Source organism: Neovison vison, chromosome 3 (genome assembly GCF_020171115.1).
Source record: "Neovison vison isolate M4711 chromosome 3, ASM_NN_V1, whole genome shotgun sequence".
Taxonomy (NCBI): Eukaryota; Metazoa; Chordata; class Mammalia; order Carnivora; family Mustelidae; genus Neogale; species Neogale vison.
This window is the reverse complement of record NC_058093.1, coordinates 211,593,218-211,604,757: the sequence shown is the minus strand read 5'-3', so window position 1 is coordinate 211,604,757 and position 11,540 is coordinate 211,593,218.

Here is an 11,540-nt window from a genome sequence, read left to right as displayed (position 1 = left end):
GACACTTAACAACTGAGCCCCCCAGGCACCCCAGTTGCTGAATATTAAAAATGACAGTCTGGAACAGGGTCCTCTGAGGTGTAGGACTGTGCACACTCAGGGTCTCTGGCTGCCTGCCTGGAGCCTGGGACTGCTGTCTGGGTGAGCCCAGTGTGCAATGGCCCAAAGGCCACACCCATGCCACAAGGACAAGGAGTAGGGGCCCACTGCCTGGGGACGTCTCTACGGTTCCAAGTCCCCTCCACTTGCCTGTTACTCCTATCTTGGTCCTATTCTCACCCTGTGGGAATAGGGTGGAGAGGCTGAGGAGGCAGCTCCTTAGCAGACAGGAGACATACAGGGTGATTCTGGCAGGGACTAAGGAGCCCACAAGGCTTCTGGAGGGACAGTAGGTGGGGGTCAGGGACCCCAGCACTATGTGGCCAGAAGGCCTGGGAGAGGTGGAGACTCTGGTCTGAGGCTCACCATGGGGATTCCCTGGTCTAAGTCCACAGTGGCTGAGAAGCCACTAGGGCCCCTCAAAGTCCAGGCGTGACCTTTGGGTCTTAAAAAGAAAGGTTCCATGAGGGGCGCTGAGTGTGGACTCTGGGACAAGCAGACCAGTGTTCTTGGGTGTTTCTTGTGGCCCAGCTTTTGGCCAGAGAGAAGCCGAGGTGTGGGCGGGGAGCCACCTGAGAGGAGGATGTGGAAGCGAGTCTGGATGCGGCAGCCATAGCTCTGGGGTCAGCTCTCAGCAACTCACCCTGCCCTATGTCCTCCCTGTGTGATGGCACATGAGTATGCTGTCCCACAAGGGGCCAGAAAGAGCATGGCAGTGTCCTCTGTGGGTGTCCCTGCCGGGCATCTGAGTTGGGCCTTGGACTACATGACCACATCACTGGATGGCCCCCAGGACCCAGGAAGGACCTGGCAGTGTCTGGGTGCCACAGTCCCAAAGGGGCCACAGCCCTCTGACAAGGTCTACGGCTGGGTCAGGGGCTTCATCCCTGATCTCTCCTTTACTTAGCAGGGAGCCAGAGTGGCCATGCAGCTGCCTTCTATGCCCATCTCTGGAGAGGCCCCTGAGCTCTCAGGAGGCTCCTGGCTAGCACTTGCTCTGATGTGGATCCTCATGGCTAGGCACCTACTTCAGGTCAAGTGAGCTGCTCCTACCACATTCTGCTGCTCACTGAAGCAACTGCCCTTGGGGTCAGAATTTGCTGGAGTTTCAGCAGTAGCTTCTGATTTTAATGTTGAGAGAGTTGTGAACAACACACCATGCAACAACGAAGAGTGTGTGAACACATAGAACAGGGCTGGGACTTTAGGGGCCTTGCTTTTGGAGCCTTCTGGGAACAAGTCCTTCCAGGCCACCTTCCCTGCCTGAACTGGGCCCAGGGACTCCACAGTCAAGGTGGGTGATGCCCTGGGGAGGAGGTCAACTCTGTAGGTTGAGCACAGTTTCCTGCTTGGGATCAGCCCACAGATGGGAGGGCTAAAAGATGGGGACCTCCTTCAGTCAGTTGAGTGTCTTCCTTTAGCTCAGGTCATGATCCCAGAGTCCCAGGATCGAGTCCCGTGTTGGGCTCCCTGCTCAGTGGGGAACCGGCTTCTCCCTCTCCTGCTGGTACCCTACTTATGCTCTCTCTCTCTCTCTGCCAAATAAATAAATAAATATAATCTTAAAAAGAAAAAAAGGGGGGGCCCTCTTGTCCACCCCTGTGTCCCAGCACTGAACACCAGTGAGTGTCTGGAGGTGACAGCACACCCGGTGTGGATACGAATGGTGCTTTCCAGGGCTGGCTGGTCCAGAGAAATCCACCCTGGGGCAGCCTGGGGCAGGAGCTCAAGTCCTGAGCTAGAGTCTCCTCAGGGGAACCTGTGAGGAGACCCCTAGCATCCTGGCAAGATTTCCTGGGCTGACAAAGTGTCTGCTGCTGATTGCCGCTGTGGGCTGTGTGGTGATAGGCGGAGGCCTAAGACAAGGGGTACACAGGCTGGAGGAGGGGAGCCACAGACACGGAACCCCAGAAGAGAACAAATCCACTGAAATCCCAGCCTGAGCGCTGATCGGCTTGGGGATGTGTTGGTGTGGTGCTGGGGTCTCCCTCTGTGTACTGTGCACGTACATGCATGAGAGTCTGTGTGTGCATGTGGTTTGTGCACCTGTGGTTGGCCTTCCCTGGGTGCAGCCCACAGTGCCCAGTTTTCTCAGGGAGTGTCCATGGTTGGGCTGTGGAGACAAGCTGGCCCAAGGCCTTTGGATGATTCTCTGAAGGCATTGCTGTGAGTCTCTTTGTTACCCCATTTCACAAACCAGGAAACTGAGGCCTGAGGAGGACAAAGGACCACCTTCCAGCAGCAGGAGGCCAATAGGGGGCTAGCCCGATGGCCCTGCTCTGTCTCCTCCTGGGATCCCTCCACGCTCCTCTCGGTGTCTTCATCTGTAGTTTCCCTGGTTACAAAATCACAGTATGTATCCTTGGTTTTTCCTAGTTAAATCTCTCCATTTGGAGGGCAGCATTTTGGGGTCCATGTCCCAGATGTGCCTGGTCATAGGAGTCACCGAGCGTACTTGATCCACTTCAGATCCCCAGACTTGCCAACCCACCCTCCTGTGAGCAGACTGGACCTGCATTTGTAAGAAGGACCAGCGGATTCTGTGTTAGGCAGGTAGGGAGAAGGTGGCTGATGGAGGGAGAAGTCCCGTATGGGCCCCACACCCGCCCTCGAGGAGGAGGAATGATGGCAGTTCATCCTGGGTCTTCTTGGATCCCGCTGTCCAGGCTGGGTGCCCCACCAGATGCTAACCCTGCACATTATCTTGGCCCAGTGCCCATGTGGCCGAGCTGGATGTGGAACCTCCCTGCGTCCCTTGGAGGTGTCTGGAGCCTAGACCAAGCCATGACCTGAAGAAGGCCTGTTGCCAACACACCTGGGGTCTATGCCCGTCCCTGCTCCAGCTGTGCATCTCCCAAGGGCCTGGAGCTATTTCTGCTGCATGGCCTCTCCACTCCGCCAGGCTTCAGTGAGCAAAGATTGTGCCGACATTGACAGAACAGGCTTGCATGGCACTCTGTCAGGGAGAAGGCCCAATTAAAAGGGGAAATGTGGGGGTGTGCTGCAGGCCAGGCAGAGTGCAGGGACGCCCTTGGGCCCAGCCTGCCCTGGGGCAACCATACACAACCTCTGCGCACCAATGGCAGCAGGCAGACTGAACAGCACAGTGGTGACGATGCCGGGTACCAGCGAAAGAGCCTTTCTCCGAGGGTCCCCCCTTGCTGCCACACCTGCTGGCCCCCTCAGCCAGTGTGCTGGGAGTCCTCTGGGTACAGACTCCAGCCAGGTGCAGAGGGGAGGTGGAGGGCCGGCACAGAGTCCTTGGGCAGGACACAGGAGGACAAGGACCTGCTGGGGACAGTGGGGACTGGGGACCAGGCACCTGTCACATCCACTCAGCCATTGCTGGGAAAATGCCACGTGGTGGCCAAGCTTTGTCGGGTGCCCTGTGCCTCCTGCTTGCACTCTCTGATGTTCCAGATCAGCTCTGTTTCTGGGCCATGGCCACACGCAGCCAGCACACCAGGCGGCCTCAGTGACAGAGCCGTAATTGGGGAATTTCCTGGTTAAATGAACAGCTGGCCACAATATGCAGTCTGGACTGTGTCCTCCTCTGCTGGCCCACAACTCGGTGTGGCCGGCACTGTGATGGGGACACGTTGAGAAGGGGAAGGAGAATGTGTTGCTGAGACCCTAGGGCTTTGTGGGGTCCCTGGCCAGCCCCTCCCTCTCCTCCCTCTGTCCCCCTCCCATAGGCCCCACATGCTATAGGGGGTCCATGAAGGAGCTCCTCGTGGTCTGTAGCCCTCCAACTCAAACAAGGCCTGTCTCAGCCTGCACAAGGCCCAGGGAGGGGACCTCAACCTTTAACCCCAGCCACGTGCCTTTGGCCTGTTCCATGGGGACACTCACCAGACACAGCATCTTTCCCCACATGTCACCTCTGGGTCACCCCATCCATGTGATGAGCTCAGCCCCTGCTGAGGGTACTCAGGCTCCTGGCTTTGCCCGGCTCACCCCGCCAGCCCCTGAGTCCCCATGGAAGGCCAGACAGAGGGGATGGGTTGCTGTTGTAAAGACTGAGGGTGACCCGCACTCAGAGCCACAGCAGTGGTGGTCCTGGCTGGGACAGGAGGGATATATGAGGCCCCCAGAACAGAGATGGCATGACGGAGAGTCAGGTAAGACACACTCTGTGTCCCTAGCCCCTTCCTCACGAGGGCATAGGGAAGGAAAAGTTGCCACACGCTGTGGCCTGCAGCCCCCCACCCCTGGCCCAGTGGCTTTGCCTACTTAAGGTTGTGGGATGAGCAGGTGGGGTGCACTGTTGCGCCAATGTGGGCTGTCTGCCTGCTCACACCACTCTATGCCCTTGGGCCCTGAGCAGGCAGGGACTAGGGTGGCAGGCTCAGGGTCCCCTGAGGCCAGGGGTGTTCTGCCCTCAAAGCCTGGATTTCAGGTTCCTATCCCCACTCCCTTATGAGTGCGTCCTCTTATTAGCGCTGCTTCACCAATTTTGCAAGTCAAATCCTGCATTATTGAGTGCCTGCTCGGATCTCCAGCTTGATAGGCAGCCAGCCAAGCTAAAGGCCAGCTGGGAGCAAGGAAGGCTTTGTGTCAGGCAACAGCAGTCACCCATCAAAGGGGCCTGGGGACCCCAGAGGCAAGTGAGGCAAACCTTACAGCTTCATCCTTCTGCAGGGGTCCAGGGTCAACTCTCTCTGTTCTCAGCCTCACCCTGGCCTTGCTCAGCACCCTTTACTGGATTTCCTGGGGACACCCTGCCCCCACCCTACATAGGATGCTGGTAAGGGAGTCAGGTGAGCCCATGCACACCTGGCTCAGGTCCCTGCCCTGTCCCATCCCGCACGGAGGCTCCTCAAGCTCAGGGTAAGCCATTGGCCTCTTACTGTCTTGTGTCAGGCCACGCACAGGCTGTTCCTTTTGCCAGGATGGCCTTCCTGGTGCTTGGCCAGGTGGGGGTGGGGAGGAGTGAGTCCCTCCTTCCATGGGGCCCTCAGGGATGAGCAGCTGTGACACGCATAGGAGAGGATGCCATTGACCACAGGCTGGGTCTCCACAGGGCCAAGAGAAATGGTTTTTAGTTTCTCTGGCAGGGCTGGGACCCCCACATCTGGAGGGTCATCTGCTCCTTAGCTCCCCACTGGCTTTCAGCAGTTCTTTGGGTGAGAGATGAGGGGCTGCTGGTTCAGGGTCCCCGGACGAGAGCTGTCTCCCATCCAAGCTGCACTGGCCCCCCCTGCCTGCCCCAACTTTTCCTCCTTTGTCCTTCCAAGTCCCCTCCTCCTACTGGTGATGGTGGGTCCCAGCCCCCGAGGGCTACAGGAGAGAGACCCTGACTGAGACAGATGACTGATTGCATGGTAGGCGGCTGGGTCTCAGCCAGCAGGAGGAGGAACAGACTCCTTCTAAGTGGATACCAGGGTCCCCCCTTAGCGGTGCCAAATGTCCTCAGTGCCTGGTTCTGTCTCAGGCTTGTCCTACAGTCCCAGGAAGCTGGATGCTGTTCTAGGTGTCACCTTTGTTCTCATTCCTTTTCCAGACTAAGGAATCCTTTCCAGAAGCATCCAGGGCATGCCTGACCCTTGCCCATCCCAGGGAGCAGACAGGGTCACCCTGGATTACATTTGGAGAGTTTGAGTCAATACCTAACATAATCTCGGCTTTGTCAGCAGTGGGTGTAGTGCTGGGTGAGGGCACAGACTCCAGGGCTGAGGGAATGCTGTCAGAGCTGGCTTCCAGGAGGAGGTGGCCTCAGAGCCTGGTCTTAGAGCATCTGTAGGACTAACTGGGTGGGGAATACTGGGTGCCAGACGCTATGCTTGCTGTCTGGAATGCCCACGTCAGCGGTGAGGACATTGAGACTCTCCCGAGATGCTACCGTGGAGACGGTGGATGCCGGGCGCCCCCTCACTTCGCCCCCACCACCGTTCTCACCCCAGCACATGTCCTATTTCTAGAATGCGGCGCTGGAGCTGGGTGCTTCTATTTGGTGTGTTAATTGGGGTTGGTTTTTACAGAATGAGCCTAAAGGGGTGGGAAAATCTGCAAGTCTTTGTGTTCCAGTTAATCTGCAGGTTTGGGGGGCATTTTGCCCCTTAGGCGTGTCAGGGCTGAACTCATCCACATCCTCCAGGCCCAGGCCCTTGAACAGACCAGACTCAGCAGTTGGTGGGGGTGGGGAGAAGGGTGGCTAACAGCTCTCTTTCGGCAAGGCAGAAACGGGGGCAATAGCCCCACTGGGATGGCATGGGTGGTCACTCTGGGTCCATTTGGCCCGGGATGTGAACTTGTGACCAGTTTGTCCCTCTGCACTTCTCGGCGTGTGTGTGTGTGTGTGTGTGTGTTTCTGTGGTTGGAGCGGGAGAGCATGTCCTGGATGATACTGACCTTGTGGATGGGAAAACAACGGTCCCCCAACCAGCATGTAACTGACAGAGTGGGACCCATTGAGAAGAGCAGGGATGGTGTTATCGATGGGCTGAGTGGTGGGTGGAAAGACAGGCAGGAGGATGGGATGCATGAACAGGGCAATTGGCACGTAGGGAGGGTCCAATCCTGACTAGAGCCTAGCCAGCTACAGGAGAGGGGTCCTGGGGTGGAGGTGAGGTTGGGCAGAGAGCCAGAGAGTGCTGGTAGGTGAGAACCTCCAGGTGCATGGGTGTGGCTGTGGCTGTTCCTGGTGGCCAAGGGACCTGCTCCTTTCTCAGAGGCCCTGGTGGTTCTGAGCTCCACCCCTCTCAACAGAGCAACTCCCTCCCAGAGGCCCCTGAAACCTTGGAGGCCACAGCAGCCCCCCCCCCACCCCCCGATTCTGCTCTCTCTCTCTCTCTGTTCCATCATTTTTCAAAAATAATTGTGTGGCACCAGGCTGTCACTGAGCTGCTCCCTGTCAGGCTGCCCCCCCACCCCCCACCCCGTTGCTGGCTCTGCCTCCCTGAGACCCTCCCAGGCCGAGATGTGTGAGTCAAGGTGTTTTCTCTGTAAGGTCTTCATCATTCCTTAATTGTTCACATTAGTTTCTCTCTCTCCTTGGTGAGCATCCCTTGAAGTCTTGGCCCCCACCCCTCTTTTGCTGGCATCAAAATGCGGCTGGCGTGCTCCTTGGGAGGGGGCTGCCTCCCCTCCCCACCCCTCCTGCCCTGCTGCCGCTCCTCTGACTGCCCCGAGATGGATGTTCCTTTATTGCCCATAAATCTCGGCACAGCCCTTTGTGAAGACAGATCGGAGGCCTCCAGTTCCCCGGTGTTTGTCGGCGGCGGGTTTAATTAGCCCTCCCCGCAGAGGAGCGGGCTGGGCTTGGGCCAGGGAAGGAGACTTTCACTGTCCCTGTGCTTTGTCTAGGGGAACCGAGGCTGGGGCGTGTGCAGGGACAACAGAAGGCTCCCCACTCCTGCCTCCGTCTGTGTGGATTCAACACGCTGGACCCGTGTAACTGGCTTCTCCACACCCAGTCCCAGGCTGACCCTTCCTGCCCAGGTGGCCCCGGGGGTAGACAGTAGAGGCCCCAGCAGGACCTGTGCTGGTCTCTAGGAAGGAGTCCCGTTAGTTCCACTCGGCACACAGTAGGTACCCAATAAATGCAGGGTGAACTGGGAGGTTTTTGGATGAAAGGGCCCCGCCCTTCCTCAACCTAGGCCAGAGTGTAAAGATCCCCTGTACTGAGCCCAACCCAGCCACGTGCTGGAGGACACCTCACCCCAGCAAGGAGGCCGGGTCACCCCAACAGCTGGCTTTGAGTCCTGCTGCCCTCCCGTTGTCGGCAGGTCCTCGCCTAGCCTCCCTGCCCCCCTGTCGGCTGCAGGAAGGAAGGAAGTGCTGCGTGTGCAATGCTCAGGATAGCGGCAGACTGGGCACCCGGATGACGTCAGGGTGAGGGGTCCCTGAGGCCAGCTCCAGCAGTCCCACTGAGGTGGTGGTGCTCAGGTGGCCCAGCCTGGCCACGCCCCCAGCTGTATGGCCTCAGGAGACTCCCCTGGCTTGCCTGGGCCTGAGGGTCCAAGGGTGTGTTCTGCGCAGAGATCCGAGGGAAAAGTGACATGCCTGCACTGTGTGGATCGGCTGGAGGATGGGACTGCCTCGGGATGGCGTAGCAGGAACACCTCAACCAGCCCCACTGGTTGGCACCTCAGCCATCCTGGCAGCCTTCGAGCCTCTCCGTGGTCCATCTGAACTGGGCTTCTCTCACAGCAGCTTTGTGGGCTGTGGGGACCCCTGCCGTGAGGATTTACTCACTCCTCATGACTGGCTGGAGAACTGAGAGCCAGTGAGGTGACCTGGCTCAGGACCTCCCTGAGCTCTGGCTGTGCAAGGTCTGGGTGATATGGATCTATTCCATGACCATCTGGCTGGGCCTGGGAGATCATGGAGGACTTCCTGGAGGAGAGGGTTGAATCGGAGCGAAGAGTTGAAGCAAAGGGGAGGGTATTGGGAAGAGGATTCTGAGGCATTCCAGCACTGGGAGCTGGGGTGGGCGTAAGAAGTGGGAGATGAAGCCGGACCCCGGGATTCCCTCAGGGGTTCCAGCTTGGCCACATGGGCGGCGGGCAGCCGCAACCAGAATGCAGCTATCCCCCGGGGGCTGCCCATGTCTTTCGTGGGGAGCCTTGCCAGGCTGTGCTGCATGTGGTGACCAGTCTTGTCATCCAGGGCTCCTGTCATCCAGTGTGGGAGAAGAGAGATGGGTCGATGGGTCGTGGAACAAGGCGGACCAAGAGCAAGGCTGCTGGAGAGGTTGGGTGGGAGGGGGACAAGTTGCATCATTGTGGTCCCATGTCCACCACGGCTCGGAGTGTATCTACCTACGGGGCTGAGGGCTGCCCTCAGGCCGAGGGCCAGCCCTGGGTGGACACCCTGAGGCTGACTGGCACAAGGCAGAGAGAATACTGCTCGGTTCGTGTGCTGTCCTGGCACCGGGGCAAGACTGCTGAGGCGGCGAGGAAGCCACGTGCTGGCCACAGAGCTCGGGGCCGAGCCGTGTGGGCAGCGGGTGCGTCTGCACAAGCGCACTGGCCTCGGGTAGGCCCGGTGCTACCCAGGCGCCTCCCTGCCCACCCCACAGCCTCAGTGTCCTCATCTGCACACTGGGGGTGCAGCAGCCTCTTCCTGTGAGAACCTGAAATGAGGCAATGCGTGTGAGCTGTCCCCGCTGGGGCAGGGCCGTGAGCAGGGCAGGTGCCCTGGCTGTGAGACACCCCCCTGCTGCCCCAGGCCCCAGCTTGGCCAACAAATAAACACTTCTCCGTAAGCATGTTTCCGGCATGTTCTTGGTCTCGCTGGACATCAGTTGACCATCAACTGCTGGACATTCTGCTGCTTCTGTTATTTCAGAACTAATTTAAGCATTAAAATGTAATTCTTTTGATTACTGGGCAAAGCCCTGGCAGCCAGATAAATGGGGGCAGAAGCTTCTATCCCAGGACCTGAGCCAACCCTGCAGGCCCTGGGTGGATGGCAACACAGCGCGGCCTCAGGGACCCCTTGGCTTCCAGAGGGCTTGAGGGGGCACCTCACTATCTTCCTAGGGCCCCAGAATCGGGGCTGGCAGAGAAGTGACCCTTGGGGGCACCCCAAGAGGGCTGCTCCCCCACCCCATGAATGCCCAGCAAATCCCGGCACCAAGGGTCACCCTCCCCTGCTTGCTCTTGGTGGTGTTGACCTGTGAGCTGTGAAGGGTGCTCTGTCCACAGGTTGCCCTGTGGTTGGCCTGGCATCTTTGGATGGAGGCCAGGAGCACTCGCTGTAAACCGGCAGCCACTGTTGGGGTGAGGGGTGCTGACACCCAACACCACTTCTCATGGGTTTAATTAGCTTCCTGCACAGATCTCAGGGTTCCAGAGACTGAGGCTGGACCTCAGCCGCCCGCCCACCTAGGGTGGGCAGGGACCCCACCTCAGGGAATCTGCAGGGAGTCGCTTGAGGGTTGGGGATCGGGTGGGGGAAGACAGGAGCTGAGCCTGCAGCCCTGGGCTCAGCACTCCCACCCCTCCCTGCCCCTCACCAGCACCGGCCGGTGATCTCATCACTTCCTGGGCTGTAAATATCACCCAAACGCTCACGACTCCCAAATTGTCCTCCAGCCCAGGCCCCTCTCCTGAGCTCAGCCCGCACAGCCCACGCGACACCCCCGCCCAGATGTCTCCTGGGCCTCGACAACGGTGGCCGCTCCTCCTGCACCCCCATCTCGGGGAGGGGCACCCCATGCCGGCTGCTCAGGGCAGACGCCGGGAGCCCTGCCCACCATCTCTGCCTTCTGCCAGATCCAAATCGAAATGCAGCCATGTCCCTCCTGATCCCCTTACCACACCCTGCTTGGGCCCCGGTCCCCCTCCCCACTACATAAGCCTCTGTTGGGCACACAGCAACCTAATGGACCTTCTCTGGAAATCAGATCCTGTCTTTGCCCATCTCAGGACAAAGCTTCAAGACCTGTGGGATATGATCCTTTAGCCCCTCCAGTTCCACCTGGGCTCCCACCACCTGCTTCACCCTCTGAGAACCTAGTTGGCCTCTTGTCCCTGCTCCTTGCCATGGCCTAGGTTTCTCCCTCCCAGGGGGAAAGAGGGAGCAGAGTCCCAAAGTCGCAGCTGTGAGCTCTGGTGGCACCCCTAGGAACATGTGCTATGGAGGCAGGGCCCAGCAAGGACTTGGGGGCGGGGGCGGTCAGGCAAGGCGTGGCTCAGGATGGGGCCCCAGGCTCTTCCAAGCTGCCAGTGGGCTTCCAGCCCCCATGTGAGGGCCAGCTGGTGATGACAGACACAATCAGCCTTCAAAGTGCCTTGAGGTATCTCTCAGTGAGGAGCAGGCTCAACTTAGTGAGTGAGTGCCCTGTCCTGAGAGGTATGCAAGCTGAGGAGTTCAGGTGGGCAACTGCTCTTTGCAAAGGGGCATCTGCCATTTCCTGACAGCCAGGAAGGTGGTGGAAGCCCAGGGGCCACCACGCTATGCAAACCCCTCAGCCTCAGCTTGGAGCCCTTCCCCAGACCTAGCAGTTTGGCTGCATCTGCTTGGGCGTGGCAGGGTCTGCTCCGGGGAAAGCTGGATTTAAAAAACCCTCATCCTAGCTCTGCCCACTGATGCCCAGGGACCAGGAACCGGGGAGCATTGATGGCGGGCCTTGAGGCACGGGGTTGAGGCTATCCAACACCTCCACACCAGACTCCACAGAGCTGCCGCTGCAAAGGCGATCAAGGAACAGTAATAGGGTCTCCAGGTCCAGAGGGGCTGGAACAGGAGCTTTACACAACCAGTGTCCCTACCCCTATGCTGCCTGAGCTGCCCCCTCTGAGTCTGGGGAGTCTCAAAGCAGTCAGGTCTTTGAGCTCAAATATGCTGACATCCTTTGTGCAGAAGGACAAACAGTAAGGGCCCATACCAGTGGGTGAGTGGGGTGGGGGGGGAACTTGGCGCAGGCAGTGCTGGTGCACCCAGAATCAAGAAGAGACCCTTGGCTCTGTCCTCATCCCCAGGGTGGGGAGGGT